This window comes from Haemaphysalis longicornis, unplaced genomic scaffold (genome assembly GCF_048455015.1).
Source record: "Haemaphysalis longicornis isolate Haplotype H1 unplaced genomic scaffold, Haemaphysalis longicornis Haplotype H1 scaffold_10, whole genome shotgun sequence".
Taxonomy (NCBI): domain Eukaryota; kingdom Metazoa; phylum Arthropoda; class Arachnida; order Ixodida; family Ixodidae; genus Haemaphysalis; species Haemaphysalis longicornis.
In genome coordinates, this window is record NW_027526204.1 from 92,365,142 (window position 1) to 92,376,484 (window position 11,343).

Sequence of the window (11,343 nt, forward strand, 5' to 3'; positions counted from 1 at the left end):
TGCAGTCTGAGTGGCGCTGGCTACCACCCTCAAGCGTCAGATACAGTTGTAGTAAATATAAATACCCCAGAAAGTGAAGGAGGACACAGTCGCCCAGATAGCCGAATTGGTAAGGCAGTCGAGATCTAATCGAAAGGCGTGGGTTCGGTCCCCACTCTGGGCGCGTGTTTTTCTTTCGTTCTAACGTAATTAATATTTATAATATCAAAAAAAATGTGACGTCACTAACGGTTAAAAAAACAAATTCTAACCGTCCCCCTATGCCTTCTTTGGCGTTGTAGACTGCGGGCGTTTCTTTATGTATTTCCTAACGAGCCCCTCATTTCCAAACCCTATTATCGTGCGAAAGCTTAGCGAGGGCCTCGGTTCTGGCAGCTTTTATGCCAAGCTAGCATAAGAGGGTTTCCCGCCAGTTACCCACTTATGACAGGCTGTAGACGTTCGCGTCACGCCCCCGGGGGTTGAAAAGAAGGTCCCCTTCGCCCCGTGCAGTCTGAGTGGCGCTGGCTACCACCCTCAAGCGTCAGATACAGTTGTAGTAAATATAAATACCCCAGAAAGTGAAGGAGGACACAGTCGCCCAGATAGCCGAATTGGTAAGGCATTCGAGATCTAATCGAAAGGCGTGGGTTCGGTCCCCACTCTGGGCGCGTGTTTTTCTTTCTTTCTAACGTAATTAATAATTATGATATTAAAAAAAAATGTGACGTCACTAACGGTTAAAAAAATTCTAACCATCCCCCTATGCCTTCTTTGGCGTTGTAGACTGCTGGCGGTTCTCTCTGTATTTCCTAACGAGCCCCTCATTTCCAAACCCTATTATCGTGCGAAAGCTTAGCGAGGGCCTGGGTTCTGGCAGCCTTGATGCCAAGCTAGCATAAGAGGGTTTCCCGCCAGTTACCCACTTATGACAGGCTGTAGACGTTCGCGTCACGCCCCCGGGGGTTGAAAAGAAGGTCCCCTTCGCCCCGTGCAGTCTGAGTGGCGCTGGCTACCACCCTCAAGCGTCAGATACAGTTGTAGTAAATATAAATACCCCAGAAAGTGAAGGAGGACACAGTCGCCCAGATAGCCGAATTGGTAAGGCATTCGAGATCTAATCGAAAGGCGGGGGTTCGGTCCCCACTCTGGGCGCGTGTTTTTCTTTCTTTCTAACGTAATTAATAATTATAATATTAAAAAAAAATGTGACGTCACTAACGGTGAAAAAAAATTCTAACCATCCCCCTATGCCTTCTTTGGCGTTGTAGACTTCCGGCGTTTCTTTCTGTATTTCCTAACCAGCCCCTTATTTCCAAACCCTATTTTCGTGTGAAAGCTTAGCGAGGGCCTCGGTTCTGGCAGCCTTGATGCCAAGGTAGCATAAGAGGGTTTCCCGCCAGTTACCCACTTATGACAGGCTGTAGACGTTCGCGTCACGACCCCGGGGGTTGAAAAGAAGGTCCCCTTCTCCCCGTGCAGTCTGAGTGGCGCTGGCTACCACCCTCAAGCGTCAGATACAGTGTTAGTAAACATAAATACCCCAGAAAGTGAAGGAGGACACAGTCGCCCAGATCGCCGAATTGGTAAGGCATTCGAGATCTAATCGAAAGGCGTGGGTTCGGCCCCCACTCTGGGCGCGTGTTTTTCTTTCTTTCTAACGTAATAATTAATTATAATATTAACAAAAATGTGACGTCACTAACGGTTAAAAAAAAAGTCTAACCATCCCCCTATGCCTTCTTTGGCGTTGTAGACTGCAGGCGTTTCTTTCTGTATTTCCTAACGAGCCCCTCATTTCCAAACCCTATTATTGTGCGAAAGCTTAGCGAGGGCCTCGGTTCTGGCAGCCTTGATGCCAAGGTAGCATAAGAGGGTTTCCCGCCAGTTACCCACTTATGACAGGCTGTAGACGTTCGCGTCACGCCCCCGGGGGTTGAAAAGAAGGTCCCCTTCGCCCCGTGCAGTCTGAGTGGAGCTGGCTACCACCCTCAAGCGTCAGATACAGTTTTAGTAAATATAAATACCCCAGAAAGTGAAGGACACAGTCGCCCAAATAGCCGAATTGGTAAGGCATTCGAGATCTAATCGAAAGGCGTGGGTTCGGTCCCAACTCTGGGCGCGTGTTTTTCTTTCTTTCTAACGTAAATAATAATTATAATATTAAAAAAATGTGACGTCACTAACGGTTAAAAAAAAAATTCTAACCATCCCCCTATGCCTTCTTTGGCGTTGTAGACTGCCGGCGTTTCTTTCTGTATTTCCTAACGAGCCCCTCATTTCCAAACCCTATTATCGTGCGAAAGATTAGCGAGGACCTCGGTTCTGGCAGCCTTGATGCCAAGGTAGCATAAGAGGGTTTCCCGCCAGTTACCCACTTATGACAGGCTGTAGACGTTCGCGTCACGCCCCCGGGGGTTGAAAAGAAGGTCCCCTTCTCCCCGTGCAGTCTGAGTGGTGCTGGCTACCACCCTCAAGCGTCAGATACAGTTGTAGTAAATATAAATACCCCAGAAAGTGAAGGAGGACACAGTCGCCCAGATAGCCGAATTGGTAAGGCATTCGAGATCTAATCGAAAGGCGTGGGTTCGGTCCCCACTCTGGGCGCGTGTTTTTCTTTCTTTCTAACGTAATTAATAATTATAATATTAAAAAAAAATGAGACGTCACTAACGGTTAAAAAAAAATTCTAACCATCCCCCTATGCCTTCTTTGGCGTTGTAGACCGCCGGCATTTCTTTCTGTATTTCCTAACGAGCCCCTAATTTCCAAACCCTATTTTCGTGCGAAAGCTTAGCGAGGGCCTCGGTTCTGGCAGCCTTGATGCCAAGGTAGCATAAGAGGGTTTCCCGCCAGTTACCCACTTATGACAGGCTGTAGACGTTCGCGTCACGTCCCCGGGGGTTGAAAAGAAGGTCCCCTTCTCCCCGTGCAGTCTGAGTGGCGCTGGCTACCACCCTCAAGCGTCAGATACAGTTGTAGTAAATATAAATACCCCAGAAAGTGAAGGAGGACACAGTCGCCCAGATAGCCGAATTGGTAAGGCAGTCGAGATCTAATCGAAAGGCGTGGGTTCGGTCCCCACTCTGGGCGCGTGTTTTTCTTTCGTTCTAACGTAATTAATATTTATAATATCAAAAAAAATGTGACGTCACTAACGGTTAAAAAAACAAATTCTAACCATCCCCCTATGCCTTCTTTGGCGTTGTAGACTGCGGGCGTTTCTTTATGTATTTCCTAACGAGCCCCTCATTTCCAAACCCTATTATCGTGCGAAAGCTTAGCGAGGGCCTCGGTTCTGGCAGCTTTTATGCCAAGCTAGCATAAGAGGGTTTCCCGCCAGTTACCCACTTATGACAGGCTGTAGACGTTCGCGTCACGCCCCCGGGGGTTGAAAAGAAGGTCCCCTTCGCCCCGTGCAGTCTGAGTGGCGCTGGCTACCACCCTCAAGCGTCAGATACAGTTGTAGTAAATATAAATACCCCAGAAAGTGAAGGAGGACACAGTCGCCCAGATAGCCGAATTGGTAAGGCATTCGAGATCTAATCGAAAGGCGTGGGTTCGGTCCCCACTCTGGGCGCGTGTTTTTCTTTCTTTCTAACGTAATTAATAATTATGATATTAAAAAAAAATGTGACGTCACTAACGGTTAAAAAAATTCTAACCATCCCCCTATGCCTTCTTTGGCGTTGTAGACTGCTGGCGGTTCTCTCTGTATTTCCTAACGAGCCCCTCATTTCCAAACCCTATTATCGTGCGAAAGCTTAGCGAGGGCCTGGGTTCTGGCAGCCTTGATGCCAAGCTAGCATAAGAGGGTTTCCCGCCTGTTACCCACTTATGACAGGCTGTAGACGTTCGCGTCACGCCCCCGGGGGTTGAAAAGAAGGTCCCCTTCGCCCCGTGCAGTCTGAGTGGCGCTGGCTACCACCCTCAAGCGTCAGATACAGTTGTAGTAAATAAAAATACCCCAGAAAGTGAAGGAGGACACAGTCGCCCAGATAGCCGAATTGGTAAGGCATTCGAGATCTAATCGAAAGGCGGGGGTTCGGTCCCCACTCTGGGCGCGTGTTTTTCTTTCTTTCTAACGTAATTAATAATTATAATATTAAAAAAAAATGTGACGTCACTAACGGTGAAAAAAAATTCTAACCATCCCCCTATGCCTTCTTTGGCGTTGTAGACTTCCGGCGTTTCTTTCTGTATTTCCTAACCAGCCCCTTATTTCCAAACCCTATTTTCGTGTGAAAGCTTAGCGAGGGCCTCGGTTCTGGCAGCCTTGATGCCAAGGTAGCATAAGAGGGTTTCCCGCCAGTTACCCACTTATGACAGGCTGTAGACGTTCGCGTCACGACCCCGGGGGTTGAAAAGAAGGTCCCCTTCTCCCCGTGCAGTCTGAGTGGCGCTGGCTACCACCCTCAAGCATCAGATACAGTTGTAGTAAATATAAATACCCCAGAAAGTGAAGGAGGACACAGTCGCCCAGATAGCCGAATTGGTAAGGCATTCGAGATCTAATCGAAAGGCGTGGGTTCGGTCCCCACTCTGGGCGCGTGTTTTTCTTTCTTTCTAACGTAATTAATAATTATAATAGTAAAAAAAATGCGACGTCACTAACGGTTAAAAAAAATTCTAACCATCCCCCTATGCCTTCTTTGGCGTTGTAGACCGCCGGCGTTTCTTTCTGTATTTCCTACCGAGCCCCTCATTTCCAAACCCTATTACCGTGCGAAAGCTTAGCGAGGGCCTCGGTTCTGGCAGCCTTGATGCCAAGGTAGCATAAGAGGGTTTCCCACCAGTTACCCACTTATGACAGGCTGTAGACGTTCGTGTCACGCCCCCGGGGGTTGAAAAGAAGGTCCCCTTCTCCCCGTGCAGTCTGAGTGGCGCTGGCTACCACCCTCAAGCGTCAGATACAGTTGTAGTAAATATAAATACCCCAGAAAGTGAAGGAGGACACAGTCGCCCAGATAGCCGAATTGGTAAGGCATTCGAGATCTAATCGAAAGGCGTGGGTTCGGTCCTCACTCTGGGCGCGAGTTTTTCTTTCTTTCTAACGTAATTAATATATAATATTAAAAAAAAATGTGACGTCACTAACGGTTAAAAAAAATTCTAACCATCCCCCTATGCCTTCTTTGGCATTGTAGACTGCCGGCGTTTCTTTCTGTATTTCCTAACCAGCCCCTTATTTCCAAACCCTATTTTCGTGTGAAAGCTTAGCGAGGGCCTCGGTTCTGGCAGCCTTGATGCCAAGGTAGCATAAGAGGGTTTCCCGCCAGTTACCCACTTATGACAGGCTGTAGACGTTCGCGTCACGCCCCCGGGGGTTGAAAAGAAGGTCCCCTTCTCCCCGTGCAGTCTGAGTGGCGCTGGCTACCACCCTCAAGCGTCAGATACAGTTGTAGTAAATATAAATACCCCAGAAAGTGAAGGAGGACACAGTCGCCCAGATAGCCGAATTGGTAAGGCATTCGAGATCTAATCGAAAGGCGTGGGTTCGGTCCCCACTCTGGGCGCGTGTTTTTCTTTCGTTCTAATGTAATTAATATTTATAATATTAAAAAAAAATGTGACGTAACTAACGGTTAAAAAAACAAATTCTAACCATCCCCCTATGCCTTCTTTGGCGTTGTAGACTGCGGGCGTTTCTTTATGTATTTCTTAACGAGCCCCTCATTTCCAAACCCTATTATCGTGCGAAAGCTTAGCGAGGGCCTCGGTTCTGGCAGCTTTTATGCCAAGCTAGCATAAGAGGGTTTCCCGCCAGTTACCCACTTATGACAGGCTGTAGACGTTCGCGTCACGCCCCCGGGGGTTGAAAAGAAGGTCCCCTTCGCCCCGTGCAGTCTGAGTGGCGCTGGCTACCACCCTCAAGCGTCAGATACAGTTGTAGTAAATATAAATACCCCAGAAAGTGAAGGAGGACACAGTCACCCAGATAGCCGAATTGTTAAGGCATTCGAGATCTAATCGAGAGGAGTGGGTTTGGTCCCCACTCTGGGCGCGTGTTTTTCTTATTTTTCTAACGTAATTAAAATTTATAATATTTAAAAAAATGTGACGTCACTAACGGTTAAAAAAAATTCTAACCATCCCCCTATGCCTTCTTTGGCGTTGTAGACTGCTGGCGGTTCTCTCTGTATTTCCTAACGAGCCCCTCATTTCCAAACCCTATTATCGTGCGAAAGCTTAGCGAGGGCCTGGGTTCTGGCAGCCTTGATGCCAAGCTAGCATAAGAGGGGTTCCCGCCAGTTACCCACTTATGACAGGCTGTAGACGTTCGCGTCACGCCCCCGGGGGTTGAAAAGAAGGTCCCCTTCGCCCCGTGCAGTCTTTGTGGAGCTGGCTACCACCCTCAAGCGTCAGATACAGTTGTAGTAAATATAAATACCCCAGAAAGTGAAGGAGGACACAGTCGCCCAGATAGCCGAATTGGTAAGGCATTCGAGATCTAATCGAAAGGCGTGGGTTCGGTCCCCACTCTGGGCGCGGGTTTTTCTTTCTTTCTAACGTAATTAATATTTATAATATTAAAAAAAAATGCGACGTCACTAACGGTTAAAAAAAAATTCTAACCATCCCCCTATGCCTTCTTTGGCGTTGTAGACCGCCGGCGTTTCTTTCTGTATTTCCTAACGAGCCCCTCATTTCCAAACCCTATTACCGTGTGAAAGCTTAGCGAGGGCCTCGGTTCTGGCAGCCTTGATGCCAAGGTAGCATAAGAGGGTTTCCCGCCAGTTACCCACTTATGACAGGCTGTAGACGTTCGCGTCACGTCCTCGGTGGTTGAAAAGAAGGTCCCCTTCTCCCCGTGCAGTCTGAGTGGCGCTGGCTACCACCCTCAAGCGTCAGATACAGTTGTAGTAAATATAAATACCCCAGAAAGTGAAGGAGGACACAGTCGCCCAGATAGCCGAATTGGTAAGGCAGTCGAGATCTAATCGAAAGGCGTGGGTTCGGTCCCCACTCTGGGCGCGTGTTTTTCTTTCGTTCTAACGTAATTAATATTTATAATATCAAAAAAAATGTGACGTCACTAACGGTTAAAAAAACAAATTCTAACCATACCCCTATGCCTTCTTTGGCGTTGTAGACTGCGGGCGTTTCTTTATGTATTTCCTAACGAGCCCCTCATTTCCAAACCCTATTATCGTGCGAAAGCTTAGCGAGGGCCTCGGTTCTGGCAGCTTTTATGCCAAGCTAGCATAAGAGGGTTTCCCGCCAGTTACCCACTTATGACAGGCTGTAGACGTTCGCGTCACGCCCCCGGGGGTTGAAAAGAAGGTCCCCTTCGCCCCGTGCAGTCTGAGTGGCGCTGGCTACCACCCTCAAGCGTCAGATACAGTTGTAGTAAATATAAATACCCCAGAAAGTGAAGGAGGACACAGTCGCCCAGATAGCCGAATTGGTAAGGCATTCGAGATCTAATCGAAAGGCGTGGGTTCGGTCCCCACTCTGGGCGCGTGTTTTTCTTTCTTTCTAACGTAATTAATAATTATGATATTAAAAAAAAATGTGACGTCACTAACGGTTCAAAAATTCTAACCATCCCCCTATGCCTTCTTTGGCGTTGTAGACTGCTGGCGGTTCTCTCTGTATTTCCTAACGAGCCCCTCATTTCCAAACCCTATTATCGTGCGAAAGCTTAGCGAGGGCCTGGGTTCTGGCAGCCTTGATGCCAAGCTAGCATAAGAGGGTTTCCCGCCAGTTACCCACTTATGACAGGCTGTAGACGTTCGCGTCACGCCCCCGGGGGTTGAAAAGAAGGTCCCCTTCGCCCCGTGCAGTCTGAGTGGCGCTGGCTACCACCCTCAAGCGTCAGATACAGTTGTAGTAAATATAAATACACCATAAAGTGAAGGAGGACACAGTCGCCCAGATAGCCGAATTGGTAAGGCATTCGAGATCTAATCGAAAGGCGGGGGTTCGGTCCCCACTCTGGGCGCGTGTTTTTCTTTCTTTCTAACGTAATTAATAATTATAATATTAAAAAAAAATGTGACGTCACTAACGGTGAAAAAAAATTCTAACCATCCCCCTATGCCTTCTTTGGCGTTGTAGACTTCCGGCGTTTCTTTCTGTATTTCCTAACCAGCCCCTTATTTCCAAACTCTATTTTCGTGTGAAAGCTTAGCGAGGGCCTCGGTTCTGGCAGCCTTGATGCCAAGGTAGCATAAGAGGGTTTCCCGCCAGTTACCCACTTATGACAGGCTGTAGACGTTCGCGTCACGACCCCGGGGGTTGAAAAGAAGGTCCCCTTCTCCCCGTGCAGTCTGAGTGGCGCTGGCTACCACCCTCAAGCATCAGATACAGTTGTAGTAAATATAAATACCCCAGAAAGTGAAGGAGGACACAGTCGCCCAGATAGCCGAATTGGTAAGGCATTCGAGATCTAATCGAAAGGCGTGGGTTCGGTCCCCACTCTGGGCGCGTGTTTTTCTTTCTTTCTAACGTAATTAATAATTATAATATTAAAAAAAATGCGACGTCACTAACGGTTAAAAAAAATTCTAACCATCCCCCTATGCCTTCTTTGGCGTTGTAGACCGCCGGCGTTTCTTTCTGTATTTCCTACCGAGCCCCTCATTTCCAAACCCTATTACCGTGCGAAAGCTTAGCGAGGGCCTCGGTTCTGGCAGCCTTGATGCCAAGGTAGCATAAGAGGGTTTCCCACCAGTTACCCACTTATGACAGGCTGTAGACGTTCGTGTCACGCCCCCGGGGGTTGAAAAGAAGGTCCCCTTCTCCCCGTGCAGTCTGAGTGGCGCTGGCTACCACCCTCAAGCGTCAGATACAGTTGTAGTAAATATAAATACCCCAGAAAGTGAAGGAGGACACAGTCGCCCAGATAGCCGAATTGGTAAGGCATTCGAGATCTAATCGAAAGGCGTGGGTTCGGTCCTCACTCTGGGCGCGAGTTTTTCTTTCTTTCTAACGTAATTAATATATAATATTAAAAAAAAATGTGACGTCACTAACGGTTAAAAAAAATTCTAACCATCCCCCTATGCCTTCTTTGGCATTGTAGACTGCCGGCGTTTCTTTCTGTATTTTCTAACGAGCCCCTCATTTCCAAACCGTATTATCGTGCGAAAGCTTAGCTAGGGCCTCGGTTCTGGCAGCCTTGATGCCAAGGTAGCATAAGAGGGTTTCCTGCCAGTTACCCACTTATGAAAGGCGGTAGACGTTCGCGTCACGACCCCGGGGGTTGAAAAGAAGGTCCCCTTCTCCCCGTGCAGTCTGAGTGGCGCTGGCTACCACCCTCAAGCGTCAGATACAGTTGTAGTAAATATAAATACCCCAGAAAGTGAAGGAGGACACAGTCGCCCAGATAGCCGAATTGGTAAGGCATTCGAGATCTAATCAAAAGGCGGGGGTTCGGTCCCCACACTGGGCGTGTGTTTTTCTTTCTGTGTAACGTAATTAATAATTATAATATTAAAAAAAATGTGACGTCACTTACGGTTAAAAAAAATTCTAACCATCCCCCTATGCCTTCTTTGGCGTTGTAGACTTCCGGCGTTTCTTTCTGTATTTCCTAACCAGCCCCTTATTTCCAAACCCTATTATCGTGCGAAAGCTTAGCGAGGGCCTGGGTTCTGGCAGCCTTGATGCCAAGCTAGCATAAGAGGGTTTCCCGCCAGTTACCCACTTATGACAGGCTGTAGACGTTCGCGTCACGCCCCCGGGGGTTGAAAAGAAGGTCCCCTTCGCCCCGTGCAGTCTGAGTGGCGCTGGCTACCACCCTCAAGCGTCAGATACAGTTGTAGTAAATATAAATACCCCAGAAAGTGAAGGAGGACACAGTCGCCCAGATAGCCGAATTGGTAAGGCATTCGAGATCTAATCGAAAGGCGGGGGTTCGGTCCCCACTCTGGGCGCGTGTTTTTCTTTCTTTCTAACGTAATTAATAATTATAATATTAAAAAAAAATGTGACGTCACTAACGGTGAAAAAAAATTCTAACCATCCCCCTATGCCTTCTTTGGCGTTGTAGACTTCCGGCGTTTCTTTCTGTATTTCCTAACCAGCCCCTTATTTCCAAACCCTATTTTCGTGTGAAAGCTTAGCGAGGGCCTCGGTTCTGGCAGCCTTGATGCCAAGGTAGCATAAGAGGGTTTCCCGCCAGTTACCCACTTATGACAGGCTGTAGACGTTCGCGTCACGACCCCGGGGGTTGAAAAGAAGGTCCCCTTCTCCCCGTGCAGTCTGAGTGGCGCTGGCTACCACCCTCAAGCGTCAGATACAGTGTTAGTAAACATAAATACCCCAGAAAGTGAAGGAGGACACAGTCGCCCAGATCGCCGAATTGGTAAGGCATTCGAGATCTAATCGAAAGGCGTGGGTTCGGCCCCCACTCTGGGCGCGTGTTTTTCTTTCTTTCTAACGTAATAATTAATTATAATATTAACAAAAATGTGACGTCACTAACGGTTAAAAAAAAAGTCTAACCATCCCCCTATGCCTTCTTTGGCGTTGTAGACTGCAGGCGTTTCTTTCTGTATTTCCTAACGAGCCCCTCATTTCCAAACCCTATTATTGTGCGAAAGCTTAGCGAGGGCCTCGGTTCTGGCAGCCTTGATGCCAAGGTAGCATAAGAGGGTTTCCCGCCAGTTACCCACTTATGACAGGCTGTAGACGTTCGCGTCACGCCCCCGGGGGTTGAAAAGAAGGTCCCCTTCGCCCCGTGCAGTCTGAGTGGAGCTGGCTACCACCCTCAAGCGTCAGATACAGTTTTAGTAAATATAAATACCCCAGAAAGTGAAGGACACAGTCGCCCAAATAGCCGAATTGGTAAGGCATTCGAGATCTAATCGAAAGGCGTGGGTTCGGTCCCAACTCTGGGCGCGTGTTTTTCTTTCTTTCTAACGTAAATAATAATTATAATATTAAAAAAATGTGACGTCACTAACGGTTAAAAAAAAAATTCTAACCATCCCCCTATGCCTTCTTTGGCGTTGTAGACTGCCGGCGTTTCTTTCTGTATTTCCTAACGAGCCCCTCATTTCCAAACCCTATTATCGTGCGAAAGATTAGCGAGGACCTCGGTTCTGGCAGCCTTGATGCCAAGGTAGCATAAGAGGGTTTCCCGCCAGTTACCCACTTATGACAGGCTGTAGACGTTCGCGTCACGCCCCCGGGGGTTGAAAAGAAGGTCCCCTTCTCCCCGTGCAGTCTGAGTGGTGCTGGCTACCACCCTCAAGCGTCAGATACAGTTGTAGTAAATATAAATACCCCAGAAAGTGAAGGAGGACACAGTCGCCCAGATAGCCGAATTGGTAAGGCATTCGAGATCTAATCGAAAGGCGTGGGTTCGGTCCCCACTCTGGGCGCGTGTTTTTCTTTCTTTCTAACGTAATTAAT